Source organism: Heterodontus francisci, chromosome 6 (assembly GCF_036365525.1).
Source record: "Heterodontus francisci isolate sHetFra1 chromosome 6, sHetFra1.hap1, whole genome shotgun sequence".
Classification (NCBI taxonomy): Eukaryota; Metazoa; Chordata; class Chondrichthyes; order Heterodontiformes; family Heterodontidae; genus Heterodontus; species Heterodontus francisci.
The window spans coordinates 160,368,455-160,393,474 of NC_090376.1; positions in this window are offsets into that span (position 1 = coordinate 160,368,455).

Consider the following 25,020-nt stretch of genomic DNA (forward strand, 5'->3'; position numbering starts at 1 on the left):
TCAGAGAGGGATAGAGAGTGATAGAGAGTTTAAGAGAGTGTCAGAGAGTGATAGAGAGTGTCAGAGAGTGATAGAGAGTGTCAGAGAGTGTCAGAGAGTGATAGAGAGTGATAGAGAGTGATAGAGAGTGACAGAGAGTGTCAGAGAGTGATAGAGAGTGTCAGAGAGTGATAGAGAGTGTCAGTGAGTGTCTGAGAGTGTCAGATAGTGTCAGAGAGTGATAGAGAGTGTCTGAGAGTGTCAGAGAGTGATAGAGAGTGATAGAGAGTGTCAGAGAGTGTCAGACAGTGTCAGAGAGTGATTGAGAGTGTCAGAGAGTGTCAGAGAGTGATAGCAAGTGATAGAGAGTGTCAGAGAGTGATAGAGAGTGATAGAGAGTTTCAGAGAGTGTCAGAGATTGTCAGAGAGTGATAGAGAGTGTCAGAGAGTGTCAGAGAGTGATAGAGAGTGATAGAGAGTTTCAGAGAGTGTCAGAGAGTGTCTGAGAGTGTCAGAGAGTGATAGAGAGTGATAGAGAGTGTCAGAGAGTGTCAGACAGTGTCAGAGAGTGATAGAGAGTGTCAGAGAGTGTCAGACAGTGTCAGAGAGTGATAGTGAGTGTCTGAGAGTGTCTGAGAGTGTCAGAGACTGATAGAGAGTGATAGAGAGTGTCAGAGAGTTTCAGAGAGTGTCAGAGAGTGTCAGAGAGTGTCTGAGAGTGTCAGAGAGTGATAGCAAGTGATAGAGATTGTCAGAGAGTGTCAGAGAGTGTCAGAGAGGGATAGAGAGTGATAGAGAGTTTCAGAGAGTATCAGAGAGTGATAGAGAGTGTCAGAGAGTGATAGAGAGCGTCAGAGAGTGATAGAGAGTGTCAGAGAGTGTCAGAGAGTGATAGTGAGTGTCTGAGAGTGTCTGAGAGTGTCAGAGAGGGATAGAGAGTGATAGAGAGTTTCAGAGAGTATCAGAGAGTGATAGAGAGTGTCAGAGAGTGATAGAGAGCGTCAGAGAGTGATAGAGAGTGTCAGAGAGTGTCAGAGAGTGATAGTGAGTGTCTGAGAGTGTCTGAGAGTGTCAGAGAGTGATAGAGAGTGATAGAGAGTGTCAGAGAGTTTCAGAGAGTGTCAGAGAGTGTCAGAGAGTGTCTGAGAGTGTCAGAGAGTGACAGAGAGTGATAGCGAGTGATAGAGAGTGTCAGAGAGTGTCAGAGAGTGACAGAGAGGGATAGAGAGTGATAGAGAGTTTCAGAGAGTGTCTGAGAGTGTCAGAGAGTGATAGAGAGTGTCAGAGAGTGATAGTGAGTGTCTGAGAGTGTCAGAGAGTGATAGAGAGTGATAGAGAGTGTCAGACAGTGTCAGACAGTGTCAGAGAGTGATTGAGAGTGTCAGAGAGTGTCAGAGAGTGATAGCAAGTGATAGAGAGTGTCAGAGAGTGATAGAGAGTGATAGAGAGTTTCAGAGAGTGTCAGAGAGTGTCAGAGAGTGATAGAGAGTGATAGAGAGTGTCAGAGAGTGTCAGACAGTGTCAGAGAGTGATAGAGAGTGATAGAGAGTGTCAGAGAGTGTCTGAGAGTGTCAGAGAGTGTCAGAGAGTGATAGCGAGTGATAGAGAGTGTCAGAGAGTGTCAGAGAGTGTCAGAGAGGGATAGAGAGTGATAGAGAGTTTCAGAGAGTGTCAGAGAGTGTCTGAGAGTGTCAGAGAGTGATAGAGAGTGTCAGAGAGTGATAGAGAGTGTCAGAGAGTGTCAGAGAGTGATAGAGATTGTCAGAGAGTGTCAGAGAGTGATAGTGAGTGTCTGAGAGTGTCAGAGAGTGTCAGAAAGTGACAGAGAGTGATAGAGAGTGTCAGAGAGTGTCAGACAGTGTCAGAGAGTGATAGTGAGTGTCTGAGAGTGTCAGAGAGTGTCAGAGAGTGTCTGAGAGTGATAGAGAGTTTCAGAGAGTGTCAGATTATGTCTGAGTGTGTCAGAGACTGATAGAGAGTGATAGAGAGTGTCAGAGAGTTTCAGAGAGTGTCAGAGAGTGTCAGAGAGTGTCTGAGAGTGTCAGAGAGTGATAGCGAGTGATAGAGAGTGTCAGAGAGTGTCAGAGAGTGATAGAGAGTGTCAGAGTGTCAGACAGTGTCAGAGAGTGATAGTGAGTGTCAGAGAGTGTCAGAGAGTGTCAGAGAGTGATAGCGAGTGATAGAGAGTGTCAGAGAGTGTCAGAGAGTGATAGAGAGTGTCAGAGTGTCAGACAGTGTCAGAGAGTGATAGTGAGTGTCTGAGAGTGTCAGAGAGTGTCAGAGAGTGATAGAGAGTGTCAGAGTGTCAGACAGTGTCAGAGAGTGATAGTGAGTGTCTGAGAGTGTCAGAGAGTGTCTGAGAGTGTCAGAGAGTGATAGAGAGTGATAGAGAGTGTCAGAGAGTGTCACAGAGTGATAGAGAGTGTCAGAGAGTGTCAGACAGTGTCAGAGAGTGATAGTGAGTGTCTGAGAGTGTCAGAGAGTGTCAGAGAGTGATAGAGAGTGATAGAGAGTGTCAGAGAGTGTCAGAGAGTGATCGAGAGTGATAGAGAGTGTCAGAGAGTGTCAGAGAGTGATAGAGAGTGTCAGAGAGTGTCAGACAGTGTCAGAGAGTGATAGTGAGTGTCTGAGAGTGTCAGAGAGTGTCAGAGAGTGATAGCGAGTGATAGAGAGTGTCAGAGAGTGTCAGAGAGTGATAGAGAGTGTCAGACAGTGTCAGAGAGTGATAGTGAGTGTCTGAGAGTGTCAGAGAGTGTCTGAGAGTGTCAGAGAGTGATAGAGAGTGATAGAGAGTGTCAGAGAGTGTCAGAGAGTGATAGAGAATGTCAGAGAGTGTCAGACAGTGTCAGAGAGTGATAGTGAGTGTCTGAGAGTGTCAGAGAGTGTCAGAGAGTGATAGAGAGTGATAGAGAGTGTCAGAGAGTGTCAGTGAGTGATCGAGAGTGATAGAGAGTGTCAGAGAGTGTCAGAGAGTGATAGAGAGTGTCAGAGAGTGTCAGACAGTGTCAGAGAGTGATAGTGAGTGTCTGAGAGTGTCAGAGAGTGATAGAGAGTGATAGAGAGTGTCAGAGAGTGTCTGAGAGTGTCAGAGAGTGATAGAGAGTGATAGAGAGTGTCAGAGAGTGTCAGACAGTGTCAGAGAGTGATAGAGAGTGTCAGAGAGTGTCAGAGAGTGTCAGCGAGTGATAGAGAGTGATAGAGAGTTTCAGAGAGTGTCAGAGAGTGTCAGAGAGTGATAGAGTGTGATAGAGAGTTTCAGAGAGTGTCAGAGAGTGTCAGAGAGTGTCAGAGAGTGTCAGAGAGTGATAGCGAGTGATAGAGAGTGTCAGAGTGCGTCAGAGAGAGTCAGAGAGTGATAGAGAGTGATAGAGAGTGTCAGAGAGTGTCAGACAGTGTCAGAGAGTGTCAGAGAGTGTCAGAGAGTGATAGCGAGTGACAGAGAGTGTCAGAGAGTGTCAGAGAGTGTCAGAGAGTGATAGCAAGTGATAGAGAGTTTCAGAGAGTGTCAGAGAGTGTCTGAGAGTGTCAGAGAGTGATAGAGAGTGATAGAGAGTTTCAGAGAGTGTCAGAGAGTGTCTGAGAGTGTCAGAGAGTGTCAGAGAGTGATAGAGAGTGATAGAGAGTTTCTGAGAGTGTCAGAGAGTGTCAGAGAGTGTCAGACAGTGGCAGAGAGTGTCAGAGAGTGTCAGAGAGTGATAGCGAGTGATAGAGAGTGTCAGAGAGTGTCAGACAGTGTCAGAGAGTGATAGAGAGTGATAGAGAGTTTCAGAGAGTGTCAGAGAGTGTCTGAGAGTGTCAGAGAGTGATAGAGAGTGATAGAGAGTTTCAGAGAGTGTCAGAGAGTGTCTGAGAGTGTCAGAGAGTGATAGAGAGTTTCAGAGACTGTCAGAGAGTGTCTGAGAGTGTCAGAGAGTGATAGAGAGTGATAGAGAGTTTCAGAGAGTGTCAGAGAGTGTCTGAGAGTGTCAGAGAGTGATAGAGAGTGATAGAGAGTGTCAGAGAGTGTCAGACAGTGTCAGAGAGTGATTGAGAGTGTCAGAGAGTGTCAGAGAGTGATAGCAAGTGTTAGAGAGTGTCAGAGAGTGATAGAGAGTGATAGAGAGTTTCAGAGAGTGTCAGAGATTGTCAGAGAGTGATAGAGAGTGATAGAGAGTGTCAGAGAGTGATAGAGAGTGATAGAGAGTTTCAGAGAGTGTCAGAGAGTGTCTGAGAGTGTCAGAGAGTGATAGAGAGTGATAGAGAGTGTCAGAGAGTGTCAGACAGTGTCAGAGTGTGATAGAGAGTGTCAGAGAGTGTCAGACAGTGTCAGAGAGTGATAGTGAGTGTCTGAGAGTGTCTGAGAGTGTCAGAGACTGATAGAGAGTGATAGAGAGTGTCAGAGAGTTTCAGAGAGTGTCAGAGAGTGTCAGAGAGTGTCTGAGAGTGTCAGAGAGTGATAGCGAGTGATAGAGATTGTCAGAGAGTGTCAGAGAGTGTCAGAGAGGGATAGAGAGTGATAGAGAGTTTCAGAGATTGTCAGAGAGTGATAGAGAGTGTCAGAGAGTGATAGAGAGCGTCAGAGAGTGATAGAGAGTGTCAGAGAGTGTCAGAGAGTGATAGTGAGTGTCTGAGAGTGTCTGAGAGTGTCAGAGAGTGATAGAGAGTGATAGAGAGTGCCAGAGAGTTTCAGAGAGTGTCAGAGAGTGTCAGAGAGTGTCTGAGAGTGTCAGAGAGTGACAGAGAGTGATAGCGAGTGATAGAGAGTGTCAGAGAGTGTCAGAGAGTGACAGAGAGGGATAGAGAGTGATAGAGAGTTTCAGAGAGTGTCTGAGAGTGTCAGAGAGTGATAGAGAGTGTCAGAGAGTGATAGAGAGTGTCAGAGAGTGTCAGAGAGTGATAGAGAGTGTCAGAGAGTGTCTGAGAGTGTCAGAGAGTGATAGAGAGTGATAGAGAGTGTCAGAGAGTGTCAGACAGTGTCAGAGAGTGATAGAGAGTGTCAGAGAGTGTCAGCGAGTGATAGAGAGTGATAGAGAGTTTCAGAGAGTGTCAGAGAGTGTCAGAGAGTGATAGAGTGTGATAGAGAGTTTCAGAGAGTGTCAGAGAGTGTCAGAGAGTGTCAGAGAGTGTCAGAGAGTGATAGCGAGTTTTAGAGAGTGTCAGAGTGCGTCAGAGAGAGTCAGAGAGTGATAGAGAGTGATAGAGAGTGTCAGAGAGTGTCAGACAGTGTCAGAGAGTGTCAGAGAGTGTCAGAGAGTGATAGCGAGTGACAGAGAGTGTCAGAGAGTGTCAGAGAGTGTCAGAGAGTGATAGCAAGTGATAGAGAGTTTCAGAGAGTGTCAGAGAGTGTCTGAGAGTGTCAGAGAGTGATAGAGAGTGATAGAGAGTTTCAGAGAGTGTCAGAGAGTGTCTGAGAGTGTCAGAGAGTGTCAGAGAGTGATAGAGAGTGATAGAGAGTTTCTGAGAGTGTCAGAGAGTGTCAGAGAGTGTCAGACAGTGGCAGAGAGTGTCAGAGAGTGTCAGAGAGTGATAGCGAGTGATAGAGAGTGTCAGAGAGTGTCAGACAGTGTCAGAGAGTGATAGAGAGTGATAGAGAGTTTCAGAGAGTGTCTGAGAGTGTCAGAGAGTGATAGAGAGTGATAGAGAGTTTCAGAGAGTGTCAGAGAGTGTCTGAGAGTGTCAGAGAGTGATAGAGAGTTTCAGAGACTGTCAGAGAGTGTCTGAGAGTGTCAGAGAGTGATAGAGAGTGATAGAGAGTTTCAGAGAGTGTCAGAGAGTGTCTGAGAGTGTCAGAGAGTGATAGAGAGTGATAGAGAGTGTCAGAGAGTGTCAGACAGTGTCAGAGAGTGATTGAGAGTGTCAGAGAGTGTCAGAGAGTGATAGCAAGTGATAGAGAGTGTCAGAGAGTGATAGAGAGTGATAGAGAGTTTCAGAGAGTGTCAGAGATTGTCAGAGAGTGATAGAGAGTGATAGAGAGTGTCAGAGAGTGATAGAGAGTGATAGAGAGTTTCAGAGAGTGTCAGAGAGTGTCTGAGAGTGTCAGAGAGTGATAGAGAGTGATAGAGAGTGTCAGAGAGTGTCAGACAGTGTCAGAGAGTGATAGAGAGTGTCAGAGAGTGTCAGACAGTGTCAGAGAGTGATAGTGAGTGTCTGAGAGTGTCTGAGAGTGTCAGAGACTGATAGAGAGTGATAGAGAGTGTCAGAGAGTTTCAGAGAGTGTCAGAGAGTGTCAGAGAGTGTCTGAGAGTGTCAGAGAGTGATAGCGAGTGATAGAGATTGTCAGAGAGTGTCAGACAGTGTCAGAGAGGGATAGAGAGTGATAGAGAGTTTCAGAGAGTGTCAGAGAGTGATAGAGAGTGTCAGAGAGTGATAGAGAGCGTCAGAGAGTGATAGAGAGTGTCAGAGAGTGTCAGAGAGTGATAGTGAGTGTCTGAGAGTGTCTGAGAGTGTCAGAGAGTGATAGAGAGTGATAGAGAGTGTCAGAGAGTTTCAGAGAGTGTCAGAGAGTGTCAGAGAGTGTCTGAGAGTGTCAGAGAGTGACAGAGAGTGATAGCGAGTGATAGAGAGTGTCAGAGAGTGTCAGAGAGTGACAGAGAGGGATAGAGAGTGATAGAGAGTTTCAGAGAGTGTCTGAGAGTGTCAGAGAGTGATAGAGAGTGTCAGAGAGTGATAGAGAGTGTCAGAGAGTGTCAGAGAGTGATAGAGAGTGTCAGAGAGTGTCAGAGAGTGATAGTGAGTGTCTGAGAGTGTCTGAGAGTGTCAGAGACTGATAGAGAGTGATAGAGAGTGTCAGAGAGTTTCAGAGAGTGTCAGAGAGTGTCAGAGAGTGTCTGAGAGTGTCAGAGAGTGATAGCGAGTGATAGAGATTGTCAGAGAGTGTCAGACAGTGTCAGAGAGGGATAGAGAGTGATAGAGAGTTTCAGAGAGTGTCAGAGAGTGATAGAGAGTGTCAGAGAGTGATAGAGAGCGTCAGAGAGTGATAGAGAGTGTCAGAGAGTGTCAGAGAGTGATAGTGAGTGTCTGAGAGTGTCTGAGAGTGTCAGAGAGTGATAGAGAGTGATAGAGAGTGTCAGAGAGTTTCAGAGAGTGTCAGAGAGTGTCAGAGAGTGTCTGAGAGTGTCAGAGAGTGACAGAGAGTGATAGCGAGTGATAGAGAGTGTCAGAGAGTGTCAGAGAGTGACAGAGAGGGATAGAGAGTGATAGAGAGTTTCAGAGAGTGTCTGAGAGTGTCAGAGAGTGATAGAGAGTGTCAGAGAGTGATAGAGAGTGTCAGAGAGTGTCAGAGAGTGATAGAGAGTGTCAGAGAGTGTCAGAGAGTGATAGTGAGTGTCTGAGAGTGTCAGAGAGTGATAGAGAGTGATAGAGAGTGTCAGACAGTGTCAGACAGTGTCAGAGAGTGATTGAGAGTGTCAGAGAGTGTCAGAGAGTGATAGCAAGTGATAGAGAGTGTCAGAGAGTGATAGAGAGTGATAGAGAGTTTCAGAGAGTGTCAGAGAGTGTCAGAGAGTGATAGAGAGTGATAGAGAGTGTCAGAGAGTGATAGAGAGTGATAGAGAGTTTCAGAGAGTGTCAGAGAGTGTCTGAGAGTGTCAGAGAGTGATAGAGAGTGATAGAGAGTGTCAGAGAGTGTCAGACAGTGTCAGAGAGTGATAGAGAGTGTCAGAGAGTGTCAGACAGTGTCAGAGAGTGATAGTGAGTGTCTGAGAGTGTCTGAGAGTGTCAGAGACTGATAGAGAGTTTCAGAGAGTGTCAGAGAGTTTCAGAGAGTGTCAGAGAGTGTCAGAGAGTGTCTGAGAGTGTCAGAGAGTGATAGCGAGTGATAGAGAGTGTCAGAGAGTGTCAGAGAGTTTCAGAGAGGGATAGAGAGTGATAGAGAGTTTCAGAGAGTGTCAGAGAGTGATAGAGAGTGTCAGAGAGTGATAGAGAGTGTCAGAGAGTGATAGAGAGTGTCAGAGAGTGTCAGAGAGTGATAGTGAGTGTCTGAGAGTGTCTGAGAGTGTCAGAGAGTGATAGAGAGTGATAGAGAGTGTCAGAGAGTTTCAGAGAGTGTCAGAGAGTGTCAGAGAGTGTCTGAGAGAGTCAGAGAGTGTCAGAGAGTGATAGCGAGTGATAGAGAGTGTCAGAGAGTGTCAGAGAGTGTCAGAGAGGGATAGAGAGTGATAGAGAGTTTCAGAGAGTGTCTGAGAGTGTCAGAGAGTGATAGAGAGTGATAGCGAGTGATAGAGAGTGTCAGAGAGTGTCAGAGAGTGATAGAGAGTGTCAGAGTGTCAGACAGTGTCAGAGAGTGATAGTGAGTGAATGAGAGTGTCAGAGAGTGTCTGAGAGTGTCAGAGAGTGATAGAGAGTGATAGAGAGTGTCAGAGAGTGTCAGAGAGTGATAGAGAGTGTCAGAGAGTGTCAGACAGTGTCAGAGAGTGATAGTGAGTGTCTGAGAGTGTCAGAGAGTGTCAGAGAGTGATAGAGAGTGATCGAGAGTGATAGAGAGTGTCAGAGAGTGATCGAGAGTGATAGAGAGTGTCAGAGAGTGTCAGAGAGTGATAGAGAGTGTCAGAGAGTGTCAGACAGTGTCAGAGAGTGATAGTGAGTGTCTGAGAGTGTCAGAGAGTGTCAGAGAGTGATAGAGAGTGATAGAGAGTGTCAGAGAGTGTCAGACAGTGTCAGAGAGTGATAGTGAGTGTCTGAGAGTGTCAGAGAGTGTCAGAGAGTGATAGAGAGTGATAGAGAGTGTCAGAGAGTGTCTGCGAGTGTCAGAGAGTGATAGAGAGTGATAGAGAGTGTCAGAGAGTGATAGAGAGTGTCAGTGAGTGTCTGAGAGTGTCAGACAGTGTCAGAGAGTGATAGAGAGTGTCAGAGAGTGTCTGCGAGTGTCAGAGAGTGATAGAGAGTGATAGAGAGTGTCAGAGAGTGATAGAGAGTGTCAGTGAGTGTCTGAGAGTGTCAGACAGTGTCAGAGAGTGATAGTGAGTGTCTGAGAGTGTCAGAGAGTGTCAGAGAGTGATAGAGAGTGATAGAGAGTGTCAGAGAGTGATAGAGAGTGTCAGAGAGTGATAGAGAGTGTCAGAGAGTGATAGAGAGTGTCAGTGAGTGTCTGAGAGTGTCAGAGAGTGATAGAGAGTGATAGAGAGTGTCAGAGAGTGTCAGACAGTGTCAGAGAGTGATAGAGAGTGTCAGAGAGTGTCAGACAGTGTCAGCGAGTGATAGAGAGTGATAGAGAGTTTCAGAGAGTGTCAGAGAGTGTCAGAGAGTGATAGAGTGTGATAGAGAGTTTCAGAGAGTGTCAGAGAGTGTCAGAGAGTGTCAGAGAGTGATAGCGAGTGATAGAGAGTGTCAGATTGTGTCAGAGAGAGTCAGAGAGTGATAGAGAGTGATAGAGAGTGTCAGAGAGTGTCAGACAGTGTCAGAGAGTGTCAGAGAGTGTCAGAGAGTGATAGCGAGTGACAGAGAGTGTCAGAGAGTGTCAGAGAGTGTCAGAGAGTGATAGAGAGTGATAGAGAGTTTCAGAGAGTGTCAGAGAGTGTCTGAGAGTGTCAGAGAGTGATAGAGAGTGATAGAGAGTTTCAGAGAGTGTCAGAGAGTGTCTGAGAGTGTCAGAGAGTGTCAGAGAGTGATAGAGAGTGATAGAGAGTTTCTGAGAGTGTCAGAGAGTGTCAGAGAGTGTCAGACAGTGGCAGAGAGTGTCAGAGAGTGTCAGAGAGTGATAGCGAGTGATAGAGAGTGTCAGAGAGTGTCAGACAGTCTCAGAGAGTGATAGAGAGTGATAGAGAGTTTCAGAGAGTGTCAGACAGTGTCAGAGAGTGATTGAGAGTGTCATAGAGTGTCAGAGAGTGTTAGCAAGTGATAGAGAGTGTCAGAGAGTGATAGAGAGTGATAGAGAGTTTCAGAGAGTGTCAGAGAGTGTCAGAGAGTGCTAGAGAGTGATAGAGAGTGTCAGAGAGTGATAGAGAGTGATAGAGAGTTTCAGAGAGTGTCAGAGAGTGTCTGAGAGTGTCAGAGAGTGATAGAGAGTGATAGAGAGTGTCAGAGAGTGTCAGACAGTGTCATAGAGTGATAGAGAGTGATAGAGAGTTTCAGAGAGTGTCAGACAGTGTCAGAGAGTGATTGAGAGTGTCAGAGAGTGTCAGAGAGTGTTAGCAAGTGATAGAGAGTGTCAGAGAGTGATAGAGAGTGATAGAGAGTTTCAGAGAGTGTCAGAGAGTGTCAGAGAGTGATAGAGAGTGATAGAGAGTGTCAGAGAGTGATAGAGAGTGATAGAGAGTTTCAGAGAGTGTCAGAGAGTGTCTGAGAGTGTCAGAGAGTGATAGAGAGTGATAGAGAGTGTCAGAGAGTGTCAGACAGTGTCAGAGAGTGATAGAGAGTGTCAGAGAGTGTCAGACAGTGTCAGAGAGTGATAGTGAGTGTCTGAGAGTGTCTGAGAGTGTCAGAGACTGATAGAGAGTGATAGAGAGTGTCAGAGAGTGTCAGAGACTTTCAGAGAGTGTCAGAGAGTGTCAGAGAGTGATAGCGAGTGATAGAGATTGTCAGAGAGTGTCAGAGAGTGTCAGAGAGGGATAGAGAGTGATAGAGAGTTTCAGAGAGTGTCAGAGAGTGATAGAGAGTGTCAGAGAGTGATAGAGAGTGTCAGAGAGTGTCAGAGAGTGATAGTGAGTGTCTGAGAGTGTCTGAGAGTGTCAGAGAGTGATAGAGAGTGATAGAGAGTGTCAGAGAGTTTCAGAGAGTGTCAGAGAGTGTCAGAGAGTGTCTGAGAGTGTCAGAGAGTGACAGAGAGTGATAGCGAGTGATAGAGAGTGTCAGAGAGTGTCAGAGAGTGTCAGAGAGGGATAGAGAGTGATAGAGAGTTTCAGAGAGTGTCTGAGAGTGTCAGAGAGTGATAGAGAGTGTCAGAGAGTGATAGAGAGTGTCAGAGAGTGATAGAGAGTGTCAGAGAGTGTCAGAGAGTGATAGAGAGTGTCAGAGAGTGTCAGAGAGTGATAGTGAGTGTCTGAGAGTGTCTGAGAGTGTCAGAGACTGATAGAGAGTGATAGAGAGTGTCAGAGAGTGTCAGAGAGTTTCAGAGAGTGTCAGAGAGTGTCAGAGAGTGATAGCGAGTGATAGAGATTGTCAGAGAGTGTCAGAGAGTGTCAGAGAGGGATAGAGAGTGATAGAGAGTTTCAGAGAGTGTCAGAGAGTGATAGAGAGTGTCAGAGAGTGATAGAGAGTGTCAGAGAGTGATAGAGAGTGTCAGAGAGTGTCAGAGAGTGATAGCGAGTGATAGAGATTGTCAGAGAGTGTCAGAGAGTGTCAGAGAGGGATAGAGAGTGATAGAGAGTTTCAGAGAGTGTCAGAGAGTGATAGAGAGTGTCAGAGAGTGATAGAGAGTGTCAGAGAGTGATAGAGAGTGTCAGAGAGTGTCAGAGAGTGATAGTGAGTGTCTGAGAGTGTCTGAGAGTGTCAGAGAGTGATAGAGAGTGATAGAGAGTGTCAGAGAGTTTCAGAGAGTGTCTGAGAGTGTCAGAGAGTGACAGAGAGTGATAGCGAGTGATAGAGAGTGTCAGAGAGTGTCAGAGAGTGTCAGAGAGGGATAGAGAGTGATAGAGAGTTTCAGAGAGTGTCTGAGAGTGTCAGAGAGTGATAGAGAGTGTCAGAGAGTGATAGAGAGTGTCAGAGAGTGATAGAGAGTGTCAGAGAGTGTCAGAGAGTGTCAGAGAGTGATAGTGAGTGTCTGAGAGTGTCAGAGAGTGATAGGGAGTGATAGAGAGTGTCAGACAGTGTCAGACAGTGTCAGAGAGTGATTGAGAGTGTCAGAGAGTGTCAGAGAGTGATAGCAAGTGATAGAGAGTGTCAGAGAGTGATAGAGAGTGATAGAGAGTTTCAGAGAGTGTCAGAGAGTGTCAGAGAGTGATAGAGTGTGATAGAGAGTGTCCTGGAGTGATAGAGAGTGATAGAGAGTTTCAGAGAGTGTCAGAGAGTGTCTGAGAGTGTCAGAGAGTGATAGAGAGTGATAGAGAGTGTCAGACAGTGTCAGACAGTGTCAGAGAGTGATAGAGAGTGTCAGAGAGTGATAGAGAGTGATAGAGAGTTTCAGAGAGTGTCAGAGAGTGTCAGAGAGTGATAGAGAGTGATAGAGAGTGTCAGAGAGTGATAGAGAGTGATAGAGAGTGTCAGAGAGTGTCTGAGAGTGTCAGAGAGTGATAGAGAGTGATAGAGAGTGTCAGAGAGTGTCAGACAGTGTCAGAGAGTGATAGAGAGTGTCAGAGAGTGTCAGACAGTGTCAGAGAGTGATAGTGAGTGTCTGAGAGTGTCTGAGAGTGTCAGAGACTGATAGAGAGTGATAGAGAGTGTCAGAGAGTGTCAGAGAGTTTCAGAGAGTGTCAGAGAGTGTCAGAGAGTGATAGCGAGTGATAGAGATTGTCAGAGAGTGTCAGAGAGTGTCAGAGAGGGATAGAGAGTGATAGAGAGTTTCAGAGAGTGTCAGAGAGTGATAGAGAGTGTCAGAGAGTGATAGAGAGTGTCAGAGATTGATAGAGAGTGTCAGAGAGTGTCAGAGAGTGATAGCGAGTGATAGAGATTGTCAGAGAGTGTCAGAGAGTGTCAGAGAGGGATAGAGAGTGATAGAGAGTTTCAGAGAGTGTCAGAGAGTGATAGAGAGTGTCAGAGAGTGATAGAGAGTGTCAGAGAGTGATAGAGAGTGTCAGAGAGTGTCAGAGAGTGATAGTGAGTTTCTGAGAGTGTCTGAGAGTGTCAGAGAGTGATAGAGAGTGATAGAGAGTGTCAGAGAGTTTCAGAGAGTGTCAGAGAGTGTCAGAGAGTGTCTGAGAGTGTCAGAGAGTGACAGAGAGTGATAGCGAGTGATAGAGAGTGTCAGAGAGTGTCAGAGAGTGTCAGAGAGGGATAGAGAGTGATAGAGAGTTTCAGAGAGTGTCTGAGAGTGTCAGAGAGTGATAGAGAGTGTCAGAGAGTGATAGAGAGTGTCAGAGAGTGATAGAGAGTGTCAGAGAGTGATAGAGAGTGTCAGAGAGTGATAGAGAGTGTCAGAGAGTGATAGAGAGTGTCAGAGAGTGTCAGAGAGTGATAGAGAGTGTCAGAGAGTGTCAGAGAGTGATAGTGAGTGTCTGAGAGTGTCAGAGAGTGATAGAGAGTGATAGAGAGTGTCAGACAGTGTCAGACAGTGTCAGAGAGTGATTGAGAGTGTCAGAGAGTGTCAGAGAGTGATAGCAAGTGATAGAGAGTGTCAGAGAGTGATAGAGAGTGATAGAGAGTTTCAGAGATTGTCAGAGAGTGTCAGAGAGTGATAGAGAGTGATAGAGAGTGTCCTGGAGTGATAGAGAGTGATAGAGAGTTTCAGAGAGTGTCAGAGAGTGTCTGAGAGTGTCAGAGAGTGATAGAGAGTGATAGAGAGTGTCAGAGAGTGTCAGACAGTGTCAGAGAGTGATAGAGAGTGCCAGAGAGTGTCAGACAGTGTCAGAGAGTGATAGTGAGTGTCTGAGAGTGTCTGAGAGTGTCAGAGACTGATAGTGAGTGATAGAGAGTGTCAGAGAGTTTCAGAGAGTGTCAGAGAGTGTCAGAGAGTGTCTGAGAGTGTCAGAGAGTGATAGCGAGTGATAGAGAGTGTCACAGAGTGTCAGAGAGGGATAGAGAGTGATAGAGAGTTTAAGAGAGTGTCAGAGAGTGATAGAGAGTGTCAGAGAGTGATAGAGAGTGTCAGAGAGTGTCAGAGAGTGATAGAGAGTGATAGAGAGTGATAGAGAGTGACAGAGAGTGTCAGAGAGTGATAGAGAGTGTCAGAGAGTGATAGAGAGTGTCAGTGAGTGTCTGAGAGTGTCAGATAGTGTCAGAGAGTGATAGAGAGTGTCAGAGAGTGTCAGACAGTGTCAGCGAGTGATAGAGAGTGATAGAGAGTTTCAGAGAGTGTCAGACAGTGTCAGAGAGTGTCAGAGAGTGTCAGAGAGTGTCGGACAGTGTCAGAGAGTGTCAGAGAGTGATAGAGAGTGATAGAGAGTGTCAGAGAGTGTCAGAGAGTGATAGAGAGTGTCAGAGAGTGTCAGACAGTGTCAGAGAGTGATAGTGAGTGTCTGAGAGTGTCAGAGAGTGTCAGAGAGTGATAGAGAGTGATAGAGAGTGTCAGAGAGTGTCTGAGAGTGTCAGAGAGTGATAGAGAGTGTCAGAGAGTGATAGAGAGTGTCAGTGAGTGTCTGAGAGTGTCAGAGAGTGATAGAGAGTGATAGAGAGTGTCAGAGAGAGTCAGACAGTGTCAGAGAGTGATAGAGAGTGTCAGAGAGTGTCAGACAGTGTCAGCGAGTGATAGAGAGTGATAGAGAGTTTCAGAGAGTGTCAGAGAGTGTCAGAGAGTGATAGAGTGTGATAGAGAGTTTCAGAGAGTGTCAGAGAGTGTCAGAGAGTGTCAGAGAGTGATAGCGAGTGATAGAGAGTGTCAGAGTGTGTCAGAGAGAGTCAGAGAGTGATAGAGTGTGATAGAGAGTGTCAGAGAGTGTCAGACAGTGTCAGAGAGTGTCAGAGAGTGTCAGAGAGTGATAGCGAGTGACAGAGAGTGTCAGAGAGTGTCAGAGAGTGTCAGAGAGTGATAGAGAGTTTCAGAGAGTGTCAGAGAGTGTCTGAGAGTGTCAGAGAGTGATAGAGAGTGATAGAGAGTTTCAGAGAGTGTCAGAGAGTGTCTGAGAGTGTCAGAGAGTGTCAGAGAGTGATAGAGAGTGATAGAGAGTGTCCTGGAGTGATAGAGAGTGATAGAGAGTTTCAGAGAGTGTCAGAGAGTGTCTGAGAGTGTCAGAGAGTGATAGAGAGTGATAGAGAGTGTCAGAGAGTGTCAGACAGTGTCAGAGAGTGATAGAGAGTGTCAGAGAGTGATAGAGAGTGATAGAGAGTTTCAGAGAGTGTCAGAGAGTGTCAGAGAGTGATAGAGAGTGATAGAGAGTGTCAGAGAGTGATAGAGAGTGATAGAGAGTTTCAGAGAGTGTCAGAGAGTGTCTGAGAGTGTCAGAGAGTGATAGAGAGTGATAGAGAGTGTCAGAGAGTGTCAGACAGTGTCAGAGAGTGATAGAGAGTGTCAGAGAGTGTCAGACAGTGTCAGAGAGTGATAGTGAGTGTCTGAGAGTGTCTGAGAGTGTCAGAGACTGATAGAGAGTGATAGAGAGTGTCAGAGAGTGTCAGAGAGTTTCAGAGAGTGTCAGAGAGTGTCAGAGAGTGATAGCGAGTGATAGAGATTGTCAGAGAGTGTCAGAGAGTGTCAGAGAGGGATAGAGAGTGATAGAGAGTTTCAGAGAGTGTCAGAGAGTGATAGAGAGTGTCAGAGAGTGATAGAGAGTGTCAGAGAGTGATAGAGAGTGTCAGAGAGTGTCAGAGAGTGATAGCGAGAGATAGAGATTTTCAGAGAGTGTCAGAGAGTGTCAGAGAGGGATAGAGAGTGATAGAGAGTTTCAGAGAGTGTCAGAGAGTGATAGAGAGTGTCAGAGAGTGATAGAGAGTGTCAGAGAGTGATAGAGAGTGTCAGAGAGTGTCAGAGAGTGATAGTGAGTGTCTGAGAGTGTCTGAGAGTGTCAGAGAGTGATAGAGAGTGATAGAGAGTGTCAGAGAGTTTCAGAGAGTGTCAGAGAGTGTCAGAGAGTGTCTGAGAGTGTCAGAGAGTGACAGAGAGTGATAGCGAGTGATAGAGAGTGTCAGAGAGTGTTAGAGAGTGTCAGAGAGGGATAGAGAGTGATAGAGAGTTTCAGAGAGTGTCTGAGAGTGTCAGAGAGTGATAGAGAGTGTCAGAGAGTGATAGAGAGTGTCAGAGAGTGATAGAGAGTGTCAGAGAGTGTCAGAGAGTGATAGAGAGTTTAAGAGAGTGCCAGAGAGTGATAGAGAGTGTCAGAGAGTGATAGAGAGTGTCAGAGAGTGTCAGAGAGTGATAGAGAGTGATAGAGAGTGATAGAGAGTGTCAGAGAGTGTCAGAGAGTGATAGAGAGTGTCAGAGAGTGATAGAGAGTGTCAGTGAGTGTCTGAGAGTGTCAGATAGTGTCAGAGAGTGATAGAGAGTGTCTGAGAGTGTCAGAGAGTGATAGAGAGTGATAGAGAGTGTCAGAGAGTGTCAGACAGTGTCAGCGAGTGATAGAGAGTGATAGAGAGTTTCAGAGAGTGTCAGACAGTGTCAGAGAGTGATAGAGAGTGTCAGAGAGTGTCAGAGAGTGATAGAGAGTGATAGAGAGTGTCAGAGAGTGTCAGAGAGTGATAGAGAGTGTCAGAGAGTGTCAGACAGTGTCAGAGAGTGATAGTGAGTGTCTGAGAGTGTCAGAGAGTGATAGAGAGTGATAGAGAGTGATAGAGAGTGTCAGAGAGTGTCAGAGAGTGATAGAGAGTGTCAGAGAGTGATAGAGAGTGTCAGTGAGTGTCTGAGAGTGTCAGACAGTGTCAGAGAGTGATAGTGAGTGTCTGAGAGTGTCAGAGAGTGTCAGAGAGTGATAGAGAGTGATACAGAGTGTCAGAGAGTGTCTGAGAGTGTCAGAGAGTGATAGAGAGTGTCAGAGAGTGATAGAGAGTGTCAGTGATTGTCTGAGAGTGTCAGAGAGTGATAGAGAGTGATAGAGAGTGTCAGAGAGAGTCAGACAGTGTCAGAGAGTGATAGAGAGTGTCAGAGAGAGTCAGACAGTGTCAGCGAGTGATAGAGAGTGATAGTTTTTTCAGAGAGTGTCAGAGAGTGTCAGAGAGTGATAGAGTGTGATAGAGAGTTTCAGAGAGTGTCAGAGAGTGTCAGAGAGTGATAGCGAGTGATAGAGAGTGTCAGAGTGTGTCAGAGAGAGTCAGAGAGTGATAGAGTGTGATAGAGAGTGTCAGAGAGTGTCAGACAGTGTCAGAGAGTGTCAGAGAGTGTCAGAGAGTGATAGCGAGTGACAGAGAGTGTCAGAGAGTGTCAGAGAGTGTCAGAGAGTGATAGAGAGTTTCAGAGAGTGTCAGAGAGTGTCTGAGAGTGTCAGAGAGTGATAGAGAGTGATAGAGAGTTTCAGAGAGTGTCAGAGAGTGTCTGAGAGTGTCAGAGAGTGTCAGAGAGTGATAGAGAGTGATAGAGAGTTTCTGAGAGTGTCAGAGAGTGTCAGAGAGTGTCAGACAGTGGCAGAGAGTGTCAGAGAGTGTCAGAGAGTGATAGCGAGTGATAGAGAGTGTCAGAGAGTGTCAGACAGTGTCAGAGAGTGATAGAGAGTGATAGAGAGTTTCAGAGAGTCTGAGAGTGTCAGAGAGTGATAGAGAGTGATAGAGAGTTTCAGAGAGTGTCAGAGAGTGTCTGAGAGTGTCAGAGAGTGATAGAGAGTTTCAGAGAGTGTCAGAGAGTGTCTGAGAGTGTCAGAGAGTGATAGAGAGTGATAGAGAGTTTCAGAGAGTGTCAGAGAGTGTCTGAGAGTGTCAGAGAGTGATAGAGAGTGATAGAGAGTGTCAGAGAGTGTCAGACAGTGTCAGAGAGTGATTGAGAGTGTCAGAGAGTGTCAGAGAGTGATAGCAAGTGATAGAGAGTGTCAGAGAGTGACAGAGAGTGATAGAGAGTTTCAGAGAGTGTCAGAGAGTGTCAGAGAGTGATAGAGAGTGATAGAGAGTGTCAGAGAGTGATAGAGAGTGATAGAGAGTTTCAGAGAGTGTCAGAGAGTGTCTGAGAGTGTCAGAGAGTGCTAGAGAGTGATAGAGAGTGTCAGAGAGTGTCAGAAAGTGTCAGAGAGTGATAGAGAGTGTCAGAGAGTGATAGAGAGTGTCAGACAGTGTCAGAGAGTGATAGTGAGTGTCTGAGAGTGTCTGAGAGTGTCAGAGACTGATAGAGAGTGATAGAGAGTGTCAGAGAGTTTCAGAGAGTGTCAGAGAGTGTCTGAGAGTGTCAGAGAGTGATAGCGAGTGATAGAGAGTGTCAGAGAGTGTCAGAGAGTGTCAGAGAGGGATAGAGAGTGATAGAGAGTTTCAGAGAGTGTCAGAGAGTGATAGAGAGTGTCAGAGACAGATAGAGAGTGTCAGAGAGTGATAGAGAGTGTCAGAGAGTGTCAGAGAGTGATAGTGAGTGTCTGAGAGTGTCTGAGAGTGTCAGAGTGTGATAGAGAGTGATAGAGAGTGTCAGAGAGTTTCAGAGAGTGTCAGAGAGTGTCAGAGAGTGTCTGAGAGTGTCAGAGAGTGTCAGAGAGTGATAGCGAGAGATAGAGAGTGTCAGAGAGTGTCAGAGAGTGTCAGAGAGTGTCAGAGAGGGATAGAGAGTGATAGAGAGTTTCAGAGTGTGTCAGAGAGTGTCTGAGAGTGTCAGAGAGTGATAGAGAGTGTCAGAGAGTGATAGAGAGTGTCAGAGAGAGTCAGAGAGTGATAGAGAGTGTCAGAGAGTGTCAGAGAGTGATAGAGAGTGATAGAGAGTTTCAGAGAGTGTCAGAGAGTGTCTGAGAGTGTCAGAGCGTGATAGAGAGTGATAGAGAGTTTCAGAGAGTGTCAGAGAGTGTCTGAGAGTGTCAGAGAGTGATAGAGAATTTCAGAGAGTGTCAGAGAGTGTCTGAGAGTGTCAGAGAGTGATAGAGAGTGATAGAGAGTTTCAGAGAGTGTCAGAGAGTGTCTGAGAGTGTCAGAGAGTGATAGAGAGTGTCAGAGAGTGATAGAGAGTGATAGAGAGTGTCAGAGAGTGTCAGACTGTGTCAGAGAGTGATTGAGAGTGTCAGAGAGCGTCAGAGAGTGATAGCGAGTGATAGAGAGTGTCAGAGAGTGATAGAGAGTGATAGAGAGTTTCAGAGAGTGTCAGAGAGTGTCAGAGAGTGATAGAGAGTGATAGAGAGTGTCAGAGAGTGATAGAGAGTGATAGAGAGTTTCAGAGAGTGTCAGAGAGTGTCTGAGAGTGTCAGAGAGTGATAGAGAGTGATAGAGAGTGTCAGAGAGTGTCAGAAAGTGTCAGAGAGTGATAGAGAGTGTCAGAGAGTGTCAGACAGTGTCAGAGAGTGATAGTGAGTGTCTGAGAGTGTCTGAGAGTGTCAGAGACTGATAGAGAGTGATAGAGAGTGTCAGAGAGTTTCAGAGAGTGTCAGAGACTGTCAGAGAGTGTCTGAGAGTGTCAGAGAGAGATAGCGAGTGATAGAGAGTGTCAGAGAGTGTCAGAGAGTGTCAGAGAGGGATAGAGAGTGATAGAGATTTTCAGAGAGATTCAGAGAGTGATAGAGAGTGTCAGAGAGTGATAGAGAGTGTCAGAGAGTGTCAGAGAGTGATAGTGAGTGTCTGAGAGTGTCTGAGAGTGTCAGAGAGTGATAGAGAGTGTCAGAGAGTTTCAGAGAGTGTCAGAGAGTTTCAGAGAGTGTCTGAGAGTGTCAGAGAGTGTCAGAGAGTGATAGCGAGTGATAGAGAGTGTCAGAGAGTGTCAGAGAGTGTCAGAGAGGGATAGAGAGTGATAGAGAGTTTCAGAGAGTGTCAGAGAGTGTCTGAGAGTGTCAGAGAGTGATAGAGAGTGTCAGAGAGTGATAGAGAGTGTCAGAGAGTGTCAGAGAGTGATAGAGAGTGTCAGAGAGTGTCAGAGAGTGATAGTGAGTGTCTGAGAGTGTCAGAGAGTGTCAGAAAGTGATAGAGAGTGTCAGAGAGTGTCAGACAGAGTCAGAGAGTGATAGAGAGTGTCTGAGAGTGTCAGAGAGTGTCAGAGAGTGTCAGAGAGTGTCAGAGAGTGATAGAGAGTGTCAGAGAGTGACAGAGAGTGTCAGAGAGTGATAGAGAGTGTCACAGAGTGTCAGAGAGTGATAGAGAGTGTCAGAGAGTGATAGAGAGTGTCAGAGACTGTCTGAGAGTGTCAGAGAGTGATAGAGAGTGATAGTGATTGTCAGAGAGTGTCAGACAGTGTCAGAGAGTGATAGAGAGTGTCAGAGAGTGTCAGAGTGTGTCAGAGAGTGATAGTGAGTGTCTGAGAGTGTCAGATAGTGTCAGAGAGTGTCAGAGAGTGTCAGAGAGTGATAGCGAGTGATAGAGAGTGTCAGAGAGTGTCAGAGAGTGTCAGAGAGTGATAGAGAGTGATAGAGAGTTTCAGAGAGTGTCTGAGAGTGTGAGAGAGTGATAGAGAGTGATAGAGAGTGATTGAGAGTTTCAGAGAGTGTCAGAGAGTGTCTGAGAGTGTCAGAGAGTGATAGCGACTGATAGAGAATGTCAGAGAGTGTCAGAGAGTGTCAGAGAGTGATAGAGAGTGAAAGAGAGTTTCTGAGAGTGTCAGAGAGTGTCTGAGAGTGTCAGAGAGTGATAGAGAGTGATAGAGAGTTTCAGAGAGTGTCAGAGAGTGTCAGAGAGTGATAGCGAGTGATAGAGAGTGTCAGAGAGTGTCAGAGAGTGATAGAGAGTGATAGAGAGTTTCAGAGAGTGTCAGAGAGGGATAGAGAGTGTCAGAGAGTGATAGAGAGTGATAGAGAGTTTCAGAGAGTGTCAGAGAGTGTCTGAGAGTGTCAGAGAGTGATCGCGAGTGATAGAGAGTGTCAGAGAGTGTCAGAGAGTGTCAGAGAGTGATAGAGAGTGATAGAGAGTGATAGAGAGTTTCAGAGAGTGTCAGAGAGTGTCTGAGAGTGATAGAGAGTTTCAGAGAGTGTCAGAGAGTGTCTGAGAGTGTCAGAGAGTGATAGACAGTGATAGAGAGTGTCAGAGAGTGTCAGACAGTGTCAGAGAGTGATAGAGAGTGTCAGAGAGTGTCAGAGAGTGATAGCGAGTGATAGAGAGTGTCAGAGAGTGTCAGAGAGTGTCTGAGATTGTCAGAGAGTGACAGACAGTGTCAGAGAGTGATAGAGAGTGTCAGAGAGTGTCTGAGAGTGATAGAGAGTGTCAGAGAGTGTCAGAGAGTGATAGTGAGTGTCAGAGAGTGATAGTGAGTGTCTGAGAGTGTCAGAGAGTGTCAGAAAGTGATAGAGAGTGATAGAGAGTGTCAGAGAGTGATAGCGAGTGATAGAGAGTGATAGAGAGTTTCAGAGAGTTTCAGAGAGTGTCAGAGAGTGTCAGAGAGTGTCAGAGAGTGATAGAGAGTGATAGAGAGTTTCAGAGAGTGTCAGAGATTGTCTGAGAGTGTCAGAGAGTGATAGTGAGTGATAGAGAGTGTCAGAGAGTGTCAGAGAGTGTCAGAGAGTGATAGAGAGTGATAGAGAGTTTCAGAGAGTGTCTGAGAGTGTCAGAGAGTGATAGAGAGTGAAAGAGAGTTTCAGAGAGTGTCAGAGAGTGATAGCGAGTGATAGAGAGTGTCAGAGAGTGTCAGAGAGTGATAGAGAGTGATAGAGAGTTTCAGAGAGTGTCAGAGAGTGTCTGAGAGTGTCAGAGAGTGATAGAGAGTGATAGAGAGTGACTGAGAGTGTCAGAGAGTGTCTGAGAGTGTCAGAGAGTGATCACGAGTGATAGAGAGTGTCAGAGAGTGTCAGAGAGTGTCAGAGAGTGATAGAGAGTGATAGAGAGTTTCAGAGAGTGTCAGAGAGTGTCTGAGAGTGTCAGAGAGTGATAGAGAGTTTCAGAGAGTGTCAGAGAGTGTCTGAGAGTGTCAGAGAGTGATAGAGAGTGATAGAGAGTGTCAGAGAGTGTCAGACAGTGTCAGAGAGTGATAGAGAGTGTCAGAGAGTGTCAGAGAGTGATAGCGAGTGATAGAGAGTGTCAGAGAGTGTCAGAGAGCGTCTGAGATTGTCAGAGAGTGATAGACAGTGTCAGAGAGTGATAGAGAGTGTCAGAGAGTGTCTGAGAGTGATAGAGAGTGATAGACAGTGTCAGAGAGTGATAGAGAGTGTCAGAGAGTGTCTGAGAGTGATAGAGAGTGTCAGAGAGTGTCAGAGAGTGATAGTGAGTGTCTGAGAGTGTCAGAGATTGTCAGAAAGTGATAGAGAGTGATAGAGAGTGTCAGAGAGTGTCAGACAGTGATAGAGAGTGATAGAGAGTGTCAGAGATTGTCAGACAGTGTCAGAGAGTGATAGAGAGTGTCAGAGAGTGTCAGAGAGTGATAGCGAGTGATAGAGAGTGATAGAGAGTTTCAGAGAGTTTCAGAGAGTGTCAGAGAGTGTCAGAGAGTGATAGAGAGTGATAGAGAGTGTCAGGGAGTGATAGAGAGTGATAGAGAGTTTCAGAGAGTGTCAGAGAGTGTCTGAGAGTGTCAGAGAGTGATAGAGAGTGATAGAGAGTTTCAGAGAGTGTCAGAGAGTGTCTGAGAGTGTCAGAGAGTGATAGAGAGTGATAGAGAGTGTCAGAGAGTGTCAGACAGTGTCAGAGAGTGATAGAGAGTGTCAGAGAGTGTCAGACAGTGTCAGAGAGTGATAGTGAGTGTCTGAGAGTGTCTGAGAGATTCAGAGACTGATAGAGAGTGATAGAGAGTGTCAGAGAGTTTCAGAGAGTGTCAGAGATTGTCTGAGAGTGTCAGAGAGTGATAGCGAGTGATAGAGAGTGTCAGAGAGTGTCAGAGAGTGTCAGAGAGGGATAGAGAGTGATAGAGAGTTTCAGAGAGTGTCAGAGAGTGTCTGAGAGTGTCAGAGAGTGAAGAGAGTGTCAGAGAGTGATAGAGAGTGTCAGAGAGTGTCAGAGAGTGATAGTGAGTGTCTGAGAGTGTCTGAGAGTGTCAGAGAGTGATAGAGAGTGATAGAGAGTGTCAGAGAGTTTCAGAGAGTGTCAGAGAGTGTCAGAGAGTGTCTGAGAGTGTCAGAGAGTGATAGCGAGTGATAGAGAGTGTCAGAGAGTGTCAGAGAGGGATAGAGAGTGATAGAGTGTGTCAGAGAGTGTCAGAGAGTGTCTGAGAGTGTCAGAGAGTGATAGACAGTGTCAGAGAGTGATAGAGAGTGTCAGAGAGTGTCAGAGAGTGATAGAGAGTGTCAGAGAGTGTCAGAGAGTGATAGTGAGTGTCTGTGAGTGATAGACAGTGATAGAGAGTGATAGAGAGTGATAGAGAGTGTCAGAGAGTGATAGACAGTGTCAGAGAGTGATAGAGAGTGTCAGAGAGTGTCAGAGAGTGATAGTGAGTGTCAGAGAGTGTCAGAGAGTGATAGTGAGTGTCTGAGAGTGATAGAGAGTGATAGAGAGTGATAGAGAGTGTCAGAGAGTGTCAGACAGTGTCAGAGAGTGATAGTGAGTGTCTGAGAGTGTCAGAGAGTGATAGCGAGTGATAGAGAGTGTCAGAGAGTGTCAGAGAGTGTCAGAGAGGGATTGAGAGTGATAGAGAGTGTCAGAGAGTGTCAGAGAGTGTCTGAGAGTGTCAGAGAGTGATAGACAGTGTCAGAGAGTGATAGACAGTGTCAGAGAGTGATAGAGAGTGTCAGAGAGTGTCAGAGAGTGATAGAGAGTGTCAGAGAGTGTCAGAGAGTGATAGTGAGTGTCTGAGAGTGTCAGAGAGTGTCAGAAAGTGATAGAGAGTGATAGAGAGTGTCAGAGAGTGTCAGACAGTGTCAGAGAGTGATAGTGAGTGTCTGAGAGTGTCAGAGAGTGATAGCGAGTGATAGAGAGTGTCAGAGAGTGTCAGAGAGTGTCAGAGAGGGATAGAGAGTGTCAGAGAGTGTCAGAGAGTGTCTGAGAGTGTCAGAGAGTGATAGACAGTGTCAGAGAGTGATAGAGAGTGTCAGAGAGTGTCAGAGAGTGATAGAGAGTGTCAGAGAGTGTCAGAGAGTGATAGTGAGTGTCAGAGAGTGTCAGAGAGTGATAGTGAGTGTCTGAGAGTGTCAGAGAGTGTCAGAAAGTGATAGAGAGTGATAGAGAGTGTCAGAGAGTGTCAGACAGTGTCAGAGAGTGATAGTGAGTGTCTGAGAGTGTCAGAGAGTGATAGCGAGTGATAGAGAGTGTCAGAGAGTGTCAGAGAGTGTCAGAGAGGGATAGAGAGTGTCAGAGAGTGTCAGAGAGTGTCTGAGAGTGTCAGAGAGTGATAGACAGTGTCAGAGAGTGATAGAGAGTGTCAGAGAGTGTCAGAGAGTGATAGAGAGTGTCAGAGAGTGTCAGAGAGTGATAGTGAGTGTCTGAGAGTGTCAGAGAGTGTCAGAAAGTGATAGAGAGTGATAGAGAGTGTCAGAGAGTGTCAGACAGTGTCAGAGAGTGATAGTGAGTGTCTGAGAGTGTCAGAGAGTGTCAGAGAGTTTCAGAGAGTGTCAGAGAGTGATAGAGAGTGTCAGAGAGTGATAGAGAGTGTCAGAGAGTGTCAGAGAGTGATAGAGAGTGTCAGAGAGTGATAGAGAGTGTCAGAGAGTGATAGAGAGTGTCACAGAGTGTCTGAGAGTGTCAGAGAGTGATAGAGAGTGATAGAGATTGTCAGAGAGTGTCAGACAGTGTCAGAGAGTGATAGAGAGTGTCAGAGAGTGTCAGAGAGTGTCTGAGAGTGTCAGAGAGTGTCAGAGAGTGATAGTGAGTGTCTGAGAGTGTCAGAGAGTGTCAGAAAGTGATAGAGAGTGATAGAGAGTGTCAGAGAGTGTCAGACAGTGTCAGAGAGTGATAGTGAGTGTCTGAGAGTGTCAGAGAGTGTCAGAGAGTTTCAGAGAGTGTCAGAGAGTGATAGAGAGTGTCAGAGAGTGATAGAGAGTGTCAGAGAGTGTCAGAGAGTGATAGAGAGTGTCAGAGAGTGATAGAGAGTGTCAGAGAGTGATAGAGAGTGTCACAGAGTGTCTGAGAGTGTCAGAGAGTGATAGAGAGTGATAGAGATTGTCAGAGAGTGTCAGACAGTGTCAGAGAGTGATAGAGAGTGTCAGAGAGTGTCAGACAGTGTCAGAGAGTGATAGTGAGTGTCTGAGAGTGTCAGATAGTGTCAGAGAGTGTCAGAGAGTGATAGAGAGTGATAGAGAGTTTCAGAGAGTGTCAGAGAGTTTCAGAGAGTGATAGAGAGTGATAGAGAGTTTCAGAGAGTGTCAGAGAGTGTCTGAGAGTGTCAGAGAGTGATAGCGAGTGATAGAGAGTGTCAGAGAGTGTCAGAGAGTGTCAGAGAGGGATAGAGAGTGATAGAGAGTTTCAGAGAGTGTCAGAGAGTGTCTGAGAGTGTCAGAGAGTGATAGAGAGTGTCAGAGAGTGATAGAGAGTGTCAGAGAGTGTCAGAGAGTGATAGTGAGTGTCTGAGAGTGTCTGAGAGTGTCAGAGAGTGATAGAGAGTGATACAGAGTGTCAGAGAGTTTCAGAGAGTGTCAGAGAGTGTCAGAGAGTGTC